A 9235-nucleotide genomic window follows, 5' to 3' on the forward strand; every position below is an offset into this window, starting at 1 on the left:
TTATTGCCTTGTGTACTCATCATGGCTAAGTCATGCTCACCTGGGTCACATTAGCTGTTCCACTGATATCAGGAGAACTGCACTGAGAAAGGGAAGCTGTATTTGTTGCTGGTGCTCACATTAGATAAGGCCCTGAGATATCAGATCTTTTGGAATGCGACTAGTGCTGATGATTTCTAGGGGTGGTTAAGTGTCTTTCTGCAGAGGATGGACACGAGATCCCCTCTCCTGAGGGACTTGCCAACCGTTTGCCACCAGTGGCTGCTGTCCTCTGCAAAACCGTTCTGATTTCAGGAAGTGTTCAGACAGGCCCAAGGAGCTGAGTTAGTATCTCCTGTTGCAGCAGTTGTGAACTAATTATAGACATAGAATAATTGTTGAGTAATAACGTGGTGAGGAATGACAGGAGGAACAACAAGAAAATTATGTGGTCACTTGGCAAGGGATGGTGCTTGGTATAATGCAGCTAAGGGGGTTTGTTTGTTGTTTTATTCTAATTAGGTTGTATGTCCTATCTGGGTAACGTTATTAAGGTATTATGAAAGGACTGTGTCTGGGGGATGGACTTAAGAGAATTCAGGACAGTGAACTTGCAGAAAAACTCAGGACGGACACTGTGCAGAGGGCATGATATGGAGAAAACACAGAGATAGCTGTTGGACCTGGCATTGGTGAAGTAGGGGACATAGAGCATTGGGTCACACACCTGGGTAACAGGACACAGCAAAGTGGTGATATGGCCTGATCTGACACCACTAAGATCAGTGAACCATTAACCTAAATAAAAAGCTCGATCATTTCCAGAGACCTGACTTTTGAGAAAATGTCTCCATGGGCAGAAGCAGACAGGCCTGCCCTCATACTCCTTTTGCTCCAAGCAGGTCTGAAGCAAGCATCTCTGGTCTTAGTAGCTGTCATCCCAAACACACTCTGAAAAAGGACGGCTTGGGTATGGCATAGCTATACGGCTTGTGGATGGAGCTGGCTTACACTCAGGTTACTTGGAATGGGCATTGGTGATCACATCTACCGTGCCTGTCTGTGTAAACATACTGACTTGGCCACTAACTCTGAAATCTTCAGTTCCAGATCTAGATTGTTTTTACCCAGTGTTTAAATTTGCAACAAATGGGTAATTCTAAACATGTCCTGTGAAGTGTGAATCTTCATTCACACATACCACCTGGGACCACACTTCAAGGAATGTGCCCGCCCCCTACTCCCCTGCCAGCAGCAAGGCTTGAATATGTAGTGGATGAGCTCTGGACCAAAGATTCAAAGGCTGGCATGTGAAAAGCTGGTTTCTGAGCACGATACTTGTGGTTGGAACTGTGTCCCTTGGGAAAACTACTGCAAAACTTGCCGTCTCCTGTAAGACATGAGACTTGTCGTTTTTGAGCTATGAAAAGTGGTGATAGCTGCTTGTACTTGATCCATTTCATGAATGCCCCTAGCTTTTACTAGCCCTCCTAATTTGGGACACCTTCCCCCCCCCAGCATGAAAAGCTGATGTGGAGAGCTTCCAAACTCACACAGACAATAGTTGCCCAAAATTCCTGGTAAGCAGTTTTGTCTGATAATATAAGTTCATACTCAGGTACAAATCCCAGATAAGTCCTTTTGCCCTTCTGTGCTGGTTCCTGTGCTAGGTGTTCTGACTATCTCTTCAAAGCCAGCCGGGATATTTTGCTCTTTCCAATGCCAAAGTACAAGTTAGATGGAAGTTAGTCTGTCTGAACATGGCTCCGATGTCTTTCTCTGCTGAAATAATGTAATCTTATTAAGACAATTTGAGAAAGCTGGTTTAAAGATAGAAATAAATTCTCTTTTTACATGAGACCTGCTAAACATTTACAAGTGTTCAAGTGTGAGTCAATGTGAACAAACACACACTGCAAGTCTGACTATTTGGAATTACTCTATGGGAAATACAGTTAACTCTGGATCCGTCTGCTCTGCATCAGTTAGGGAAATGATGTATACTAAACACTGGGAAAAGTAGCCAGTTGCTACAAAAATATGAGAAAAACCCTGTCTTGTGTTGTTTTTATTTGGTGGGGTTTTCTGGTTTTGTTTTTTTTTTTTTTTCTGTACGAGGTAAGACCTGATCATTTAATACAGGACATCCGGTTACTCTATAGCATGGCCTTAGAAGCATGGCTGGAATCCCACCTTTTCTGTGCTTCTTTATCAGCTTCTTTCCTTGCCATCCTAACTGATTCTTACTTTGGTCTTTTATTCTGTAGTCTTTGTAGTTTGCCTGCAAAGAGGTCACACAACTCTGCTGTGAATGTGCATGCCTTTAGCTTCCCCTTCATCTGACCTTGCTGCAGTTACTCAGAAAACACTGGAACTGTTTGCCTACCACAATCTTATTCTTTGCTCTGGTTTGCTAGTATTGGAAGTAGAACTGGATCAGTGCTGATGGAAATCACATGTTAAATGATCTTGTTTTTCTGAATGTGGCTTATAAATACTATGTGCAGCAAAATACAAATTATAAAAAGATGAGGACAATGTCATTAATTACAGATACGGCGATGCCACATAGAACTGAATTTTAGAACTCTTGAATGTAAACAGTTCATTTGCGTCCAGGTTAAAAGGAAGATGTGTTTTTCAGGGAGTGGGTGAACGTTGCTGGTTCCTGTAATAAACCTCATTAAACAAACAAAATTGAGAAGGTCAAATTCATTATTCCCAGTTGAAAATCTAAGAATGTTGTCATTATGCCACCAGATAATTTAACATTTCTTCTAACACATTGTTCTTCTTATCTGCAGCTACTCAGCTAGAAGACTCATTAGCTTTTACATGTTAAATATTTCCCATTTTATTTTTGTGGTTTACACTTCTACTCTATTTTCCAAATTAATTTTATATTGAAATTGAAGACACTAAAATCCATTTAGCTTCTTTCTCTATTTCAGTTTTTATTCTCTCTTACAAAATATAATGTAGTTTATTTTTTGTTTAGCTCATAAAAGAGCAAGAATTAATGCTACTCTCAAAAAATAAAATGTCCTACCCAGCTTCTATTTGTGTGAATCTACAAAAGTAAGTTATATCTGGAAAAGGGAAAAAAAAAGGGGGGGGGAGGAAATTCACTGATACTTTATGGCCAAGTAAAATGGAAGAGTTATATTCTGACACCTTTTTCTCAGTGAAGTTTGTCAATTTTGATTGGGATCACATGGCCATTTCCTGCATGACGAAGATTGTGATGATTTCTGTGACCTTTTCATATCCTTTATAGGTAATTTAGAGAAGTTCACCTAGAGGAATAGTGAAGAACTCTTACAGAATAAATGAGGTGCCTTGATTAGAAGGCTGTCTACTGTGGGAGCACAATGCCCCCTCACTTTTCCTTCAGACTCCTTTGTTTGTTGTGGTTTATTTTATTTTATTTTATATACAGTCATCCAAATAAAACCTGGGTAAGTACTTTTCAGGCTGGTGCAAAGTTTCCTATATATGGATAGTCAAATGTTTAATTCACAGATTAAATTGAAATTTAGAGTATGTTCCTCAGCAATGGAGCCAATTTGCATTGCGGAACCAAGCTGTGGTAATACAATAGTAAAGAAGAAAGTTGAGGCACTTTAAAAGTAGTTAATAAGATCGTGGCATATATCTAGCAGATTTCAGGAACAAGCTGAAAAGGAACAGAGCACATACTGATCCCCCAGTGAGGCTGAGGAGGCATGCCGTGTGTGCCATGCCTTACCATGCTTGCTTCCCAGCCCCCTTGTGGCAATTCTCTGAGATCTTTGCCCTGCTGTGCAGATGCTCTGAGGACACAGGAAGAGTTTCTTGGCTGAGTGCTTGTGCATGCATGCTATTAACTCACAGCTGGCTAACTGGAGAGGATTTCTCCCACTGGGAACAGATCCTTAAATATTGTCATTGGGCATAAAGGCAACCACAGAGTGATTTTTTTTTCTTTTTTTCCAGGTAGGAAGGTAATCATAGCAGTACTCCAAATTCTTTCCCAGCATAGACATATATATTAGTATTGTGAAGAAGTGTTTTTATACTTGAGGTCTGATAAAGTCTGTTTGTCTGGAAAAAGAAGTTCTAACACAAGATTATTTCTCATACAGGTTTGAAAGTACCAAGAGGATTTCGGCAAGAACTTGGTAAACTTCACTGGCTCACATCTCAACAATTTCATGGGACTTTGCCTTTAGATCACTCATAAGCTGTTCCTTATCTGTCATTTTGTTACATTCAGACTCTTCAGAAATTTCCTGGAAGATCACACATAAACACGTTGGCTGCATCAGACCTGTTAAAATTACTAACTGCTCTGCAATGTCCTTCTAGGACACTGGCCTAGTAAAAGAAGTACAAGTCATGATTCACATGGCACTATCAGGTAACATTTCTTTAAGTAATGCTGGTAAGAAAGTTTCCTAACATAGGCATTTTTGCAGGACTTCAAGTATTTTCAAAGTAATCCAAGCTATTAATGTTATCTTCTTGGTGTTTAAGTGCAAATCTGTGTTAGATTTGTGGGTGGGAAGGTAAAACTTTTCTATGCTGTGCCAGGTTACAGTAACAAAACAATATCATGAATGATCAGGTGTTTTTCTAGTCTGTATAAATACTTTGGTGAAGTCTAAGGTGTCAAAACAATGTACTAGTTTTCATTTATTTACTTTTATGCAACAGATTTATAGTGCAGGGCTGAAGATATCCTTCTCCTCTTGCCCACCCGGAAATGAACGTGTTTCCACACATGTGACTTTCAAGTAAGTGGACTCCCTTTCTGTGACAGAATAATCTTTATTATTGTAAAGGGTTCTCATATTCTCTGAAATCTACATGTACTTTTCAAAGTGCAAAATCCCTTTTTTCTTTTGATGCAAAATGGTAAAAAGGAAAACTTATTCTAGGAAATATCCTGGTTCAGGAAAAAGATTCAGCTGTGCCTGCCCATAAACTTCTGTTACACACGCGAATCTGAAGAATTATGAACAGAGTCTTAGAGAAATTAAGGATGGAAGAACCTTCTGTAGATCACCTAGTCCAACCTCCAAAGAAGACAAGCTTAACAGTTTGCCTAGGACCTTATCCACTCCAATTTTGAAACTCTCCAAGGATGGAGATCCCACAGCCTCCCTGGGAAACCTGTTCTAGTGCTTAATCACCCTTACTGTGAAGAATTTTTTCCCTTACGTACACCTGTGGTTTCACTTGTCATAGCTCTTTTTGTTTTGCTGTACATATCCAAAAGGGTCTGGCTCTGTGTTTTCTGTAAAAATTCTTCAGATAGTGGAAGACTGCAGCTAAATTCCACCTTAGCCACTTCTCCTTGAATACTGAGAACTCCTGCAGTTTAGTGTCATCCATGAACTTGCTGATGGTGCAGTTCATCCCATGGTCCCTGTCCTTGCTGAAGATGTTGAACAGTATTAGCCCCTGTATCAGCACATGAGGAATGCTTCTTCTATCAGTTACACTTTCAATGGTAAACCACTGCAGTGGTAAACCCCTGCTTACTAGCCAGTTCTTCAGCCAACTTGCAGCCTACTTATGCAGAACTCATCATCAATTTTGCTAGAAATGTGGAGTGAAGGGCTATGCCAAAGACTTGCCAAAGTCAAGGTAAACAACATCCACTGCTCTCCCCTCATGCACAGAGCCAGTCTTTCTACAGAGATGATGATCAGGTTGGTCAAGCATGATTTGCCTTTGTCAAATCCATGCTGGCTATTCTCAGTATGTTGAACAAGGACTTTATCCCATGTTGAATTGTAGAAACACCTGCAAGAGATATGCGTAAAGGTTTCTGGACACTGGCCAACATGGTTTCTTCCCCTTCCTGCCAGTAAGATAATGTAACATAGAGGTTATCCCTCTAAAAGGCAGGACTGGTCTTCTCTATTCTCTGGCGTACCTCCTCAACCTTCTCTAGTTATAGACTGCTCAAGGATTCTTGGTGTGGAGGATTATACACAGGCCATGCTGGTGGATCATGCTCCACTCTTTACTAGTTTGTGAAAGTACCAGCTTGTCCAATCCATAATATTGCCTGACAGTTCTTTCTGCTAGTGAAGGATAAAATAGTTCTCAGAAGGAGAAGAAAAGTCCTCCCTCAATGGGTACAAAGTTGGCAGATGAATTCAGCAGAGAAACTTGTGATAGATGTAACTCTGGTGCATATCTGGTGTTGGACTGATGGCAAACAGTCTGGTCTTGCTTGGCTCATTGAGTTACTGGAACAGGAAGGGAAGATGGCAGAAGGGTTTTGGGAGAAAGGCTGTTGTAAGCAACTACCTTGAAGTGAGATTTCAGACCTCTTAACCTTTAAAGAACCAGAACCATTTCTTTACAGGTTGGGGAAAGTTCTCCAAGGCCTTCAGAAGTACAAAGTTTAACACTTGTCCTTCTCGGTATTTCATTTTCGTGAGTTTGGCAAGCTTCTGTGCTTGATTTGGCAGAGATTTTTGGAAGTGCCTTGTCCTCATGCTTATCTTGGGACTGTGGATCACACTTGTTGTAAATAGCTAACAGTTAAACACTTCAGTGCTCAGTATTTTAACACTTTAATGTGTTTCAGAGTTGTCACCTTCAAACTTCTTTGGACCTTGTTTGCTGATTGGACTTTTTGAAGCAATTAAAAAAATTGCATCTCATTTTAGTGGTTCAAGCCTGAAATAAACATTCACCGTATGATCAGAATATTAATTTATTTGTCTGCTTGCTACTGACTTTTAAGCCTCTTTTTATAGAGTGATGCTTGATTTTTATTTTGCTTGGTACTTAGAAATAATAAAATCAGGAATTTCAAAGCCTTTTAATAAACATTGCTGTGAGTTTTACAGAAAGCATTGTACTCATGAACCAAGGATGTTAAGTGCTATACTTCCAAGGTCAAATCTACTGTGATATCATATTGTGTGTGAAGATACAGATGGTTTTGATGTTCTGTCCAGTATATGCATCTATTATTTAGCAGCCTGGATCTTTTGGAATTACCTTGCTGTCTAAATTAACATTCTCCATCAGTAATGTTGCAAATATATTGATTATTTTGTTCCTAAAAAAATTTTTTTTCTACTGAAACACGGTTATTCATTAGATAAATGTAAGCAATGTCATGGTTTAGCTCAGCTTTTTAGAGCATATTTATACATTTGACAGTTCCCATGTGCCAAAACAACATCAGCATGAATAATGAAGAGTGTCACTGTAAGGGAATTCTTTACAGCAACAACACCAATATGGTAGTTTTCCACCTTCCCTGACACATTTACCACTGTCTCCCCCTGCACCTTTCTGTAGCCACAGTTGCAATGTAAATGAATACTATATGTTACCAAAAGGGAGGCCATTTGTAGTTTCTTACTTTATAGAAGGTAAAACAACCCCTCTTCTGACAGAAGTGCTGCAAATTGAGTGAAAGGAACATAATTTTCAATCTGTTGTACTTGATACTGTGATTATTTCAGTGCTCAGGCCATAGAAATAGGCATATCATTTAAAGAGTTACTAGGGCTAGGTTTACTCCTTCAATATTCTTTACTGACATTAGTCCAGGTTGTGAAATACATCTCAGATTTTAGTCAGTCTTTCTCCAGTCAAACTCCTAGTGAAGAACAGCAGATACAGAGTGTGCCACTCTTACTAGGTACAAACTGTAGAGTTTCAATGTGAATTTAGTGTAGTAAGGGAAATTTAATAAGAAAGGTTTCTGCTGTGATGGCTCAAATAAAAAGAAAACTGGACTCATCTACATTTGGTTTGTAAGCATCTTATCTATCAATGAGGCTATATACATAACAAATAATAACAACATAGATTTGATAAACAAATAAACAACTTGTTTTATTTTGTTGATTCATGGTGTTAGTCTCAGGACAGAATTAGCTTCTAAGAACAATATTTTTAAATGTCATAGTTAATTTGCTGCCCTTAACACAGGCACTCATAAATGAGTACACAGAAAGCAAGATGATTCTTTAAATCAGCTCATGCTATTCTGAACAGATTATAAATCACAAAGGGGAAAAAATACTGATTTTATTTAATAACTTCTGCTTTCAGGAGTCGGTACTGGAAGGAGGCTGTTAGCAAAGGCTGTAGGTAGCTGGACTACAAAAAGAAAGTAGCCTACACTACTTATATAATCTGATTTTTAGGGATGAAAAGGTGGTAGCAGGGGTAAAAGGAGAAGTAAATACTAGCTACTCTGAAAATGTAATTGCTTTTTTGCAGAGGCAGTGGGAAAACACCAATTTACATGTACATTTCATCTCAACAGAGCACCATGGTAAAAGGTTTTGGTTCAAATGGTGAAGTCCTGTGTTTGAAAATTGCCTGTGAGGATTTAATTTCATTTACATTCTTTCATGCATGTTTAATGAGTATTCAATCTTATTTTAAAGTATAATGATAAATATGCTAATACACTTTTTGTTCTCCCCCAAAATAATTGAACATCTTATTGCTGTGCTCTGGGCTAACACAATGTGAATATCTAATGCCGGAGTTCATGCACTCTTTTATTTAAACAACACAGTCTGGGCACTCATCAGATTCTTCATCTTCCTAGTGCTGCAATGGGCATGGTTCCTGCCTGGCTACAGTGGGGTGTCAGTTGCTTTACAACGTAAAACAGTGGGAGAAACCTCAGTGGAAAAACCTCATAAGTTTACTGTATAGAAGCTGTAGAACAGCTGGGGCAACTCTAAGCCAACTCATCTACCAGCTGCTAGCAAAGGAATCATCTTGCATGTAGCCACAAGATACTGTAATCTAGCGTGGCGGCTGTTATGCTCCAGTTCTGCACTGCCACTTCCGGTCTGTTGGATGCTGTGGGAATAGAGCACAAAAATCAGCTTGGGAGCTGCTTTGCTTGACACTGCTGGCTGAGATGACTTCTGCTCACTTCCCAGAATGCAGGAAACACCAGAAAAAATGCGTCAACTTCTCTATTGTTAAGTTCTGGAATAGCATAGGCCTCTAATTTCAGAGAATTTCAGAGTAGTACTGAAGGAGGAGGAAAAACTAAGAGCCTTGTTTGTGACCAAGACTGACAGATTGTTTCACCTGGCTGCGTTACCTTTTCCTCAGGATTAGCAGTCCCTAGTCTATTCTTCAGATTTATTCTTTCTGTTGTGAAAGCAATATAACAAAAGTGAGGTAATAAATTTCTTTGTCTCATATGCCTTAAGTATAAATTAGCTGCTCTAGACGAAGAGCTGGGAAATTAAAATATTTACTTAAT

Source organism: Opisthocomus hoazin, chromosome Z, assembly GCF_030867145.1.
Source record: "Opisthocomus hoazin isolate bOpiHoa1 chromosome Z, bOpiHoa1.hap1, whole genome shotgun sequence".
NCBI lineage: Eukaryota > Metazoa > Chordata > Aves > Opisthocomiformes > Opisthocomidae > Opisthocomus > Opisthocomus hoazin.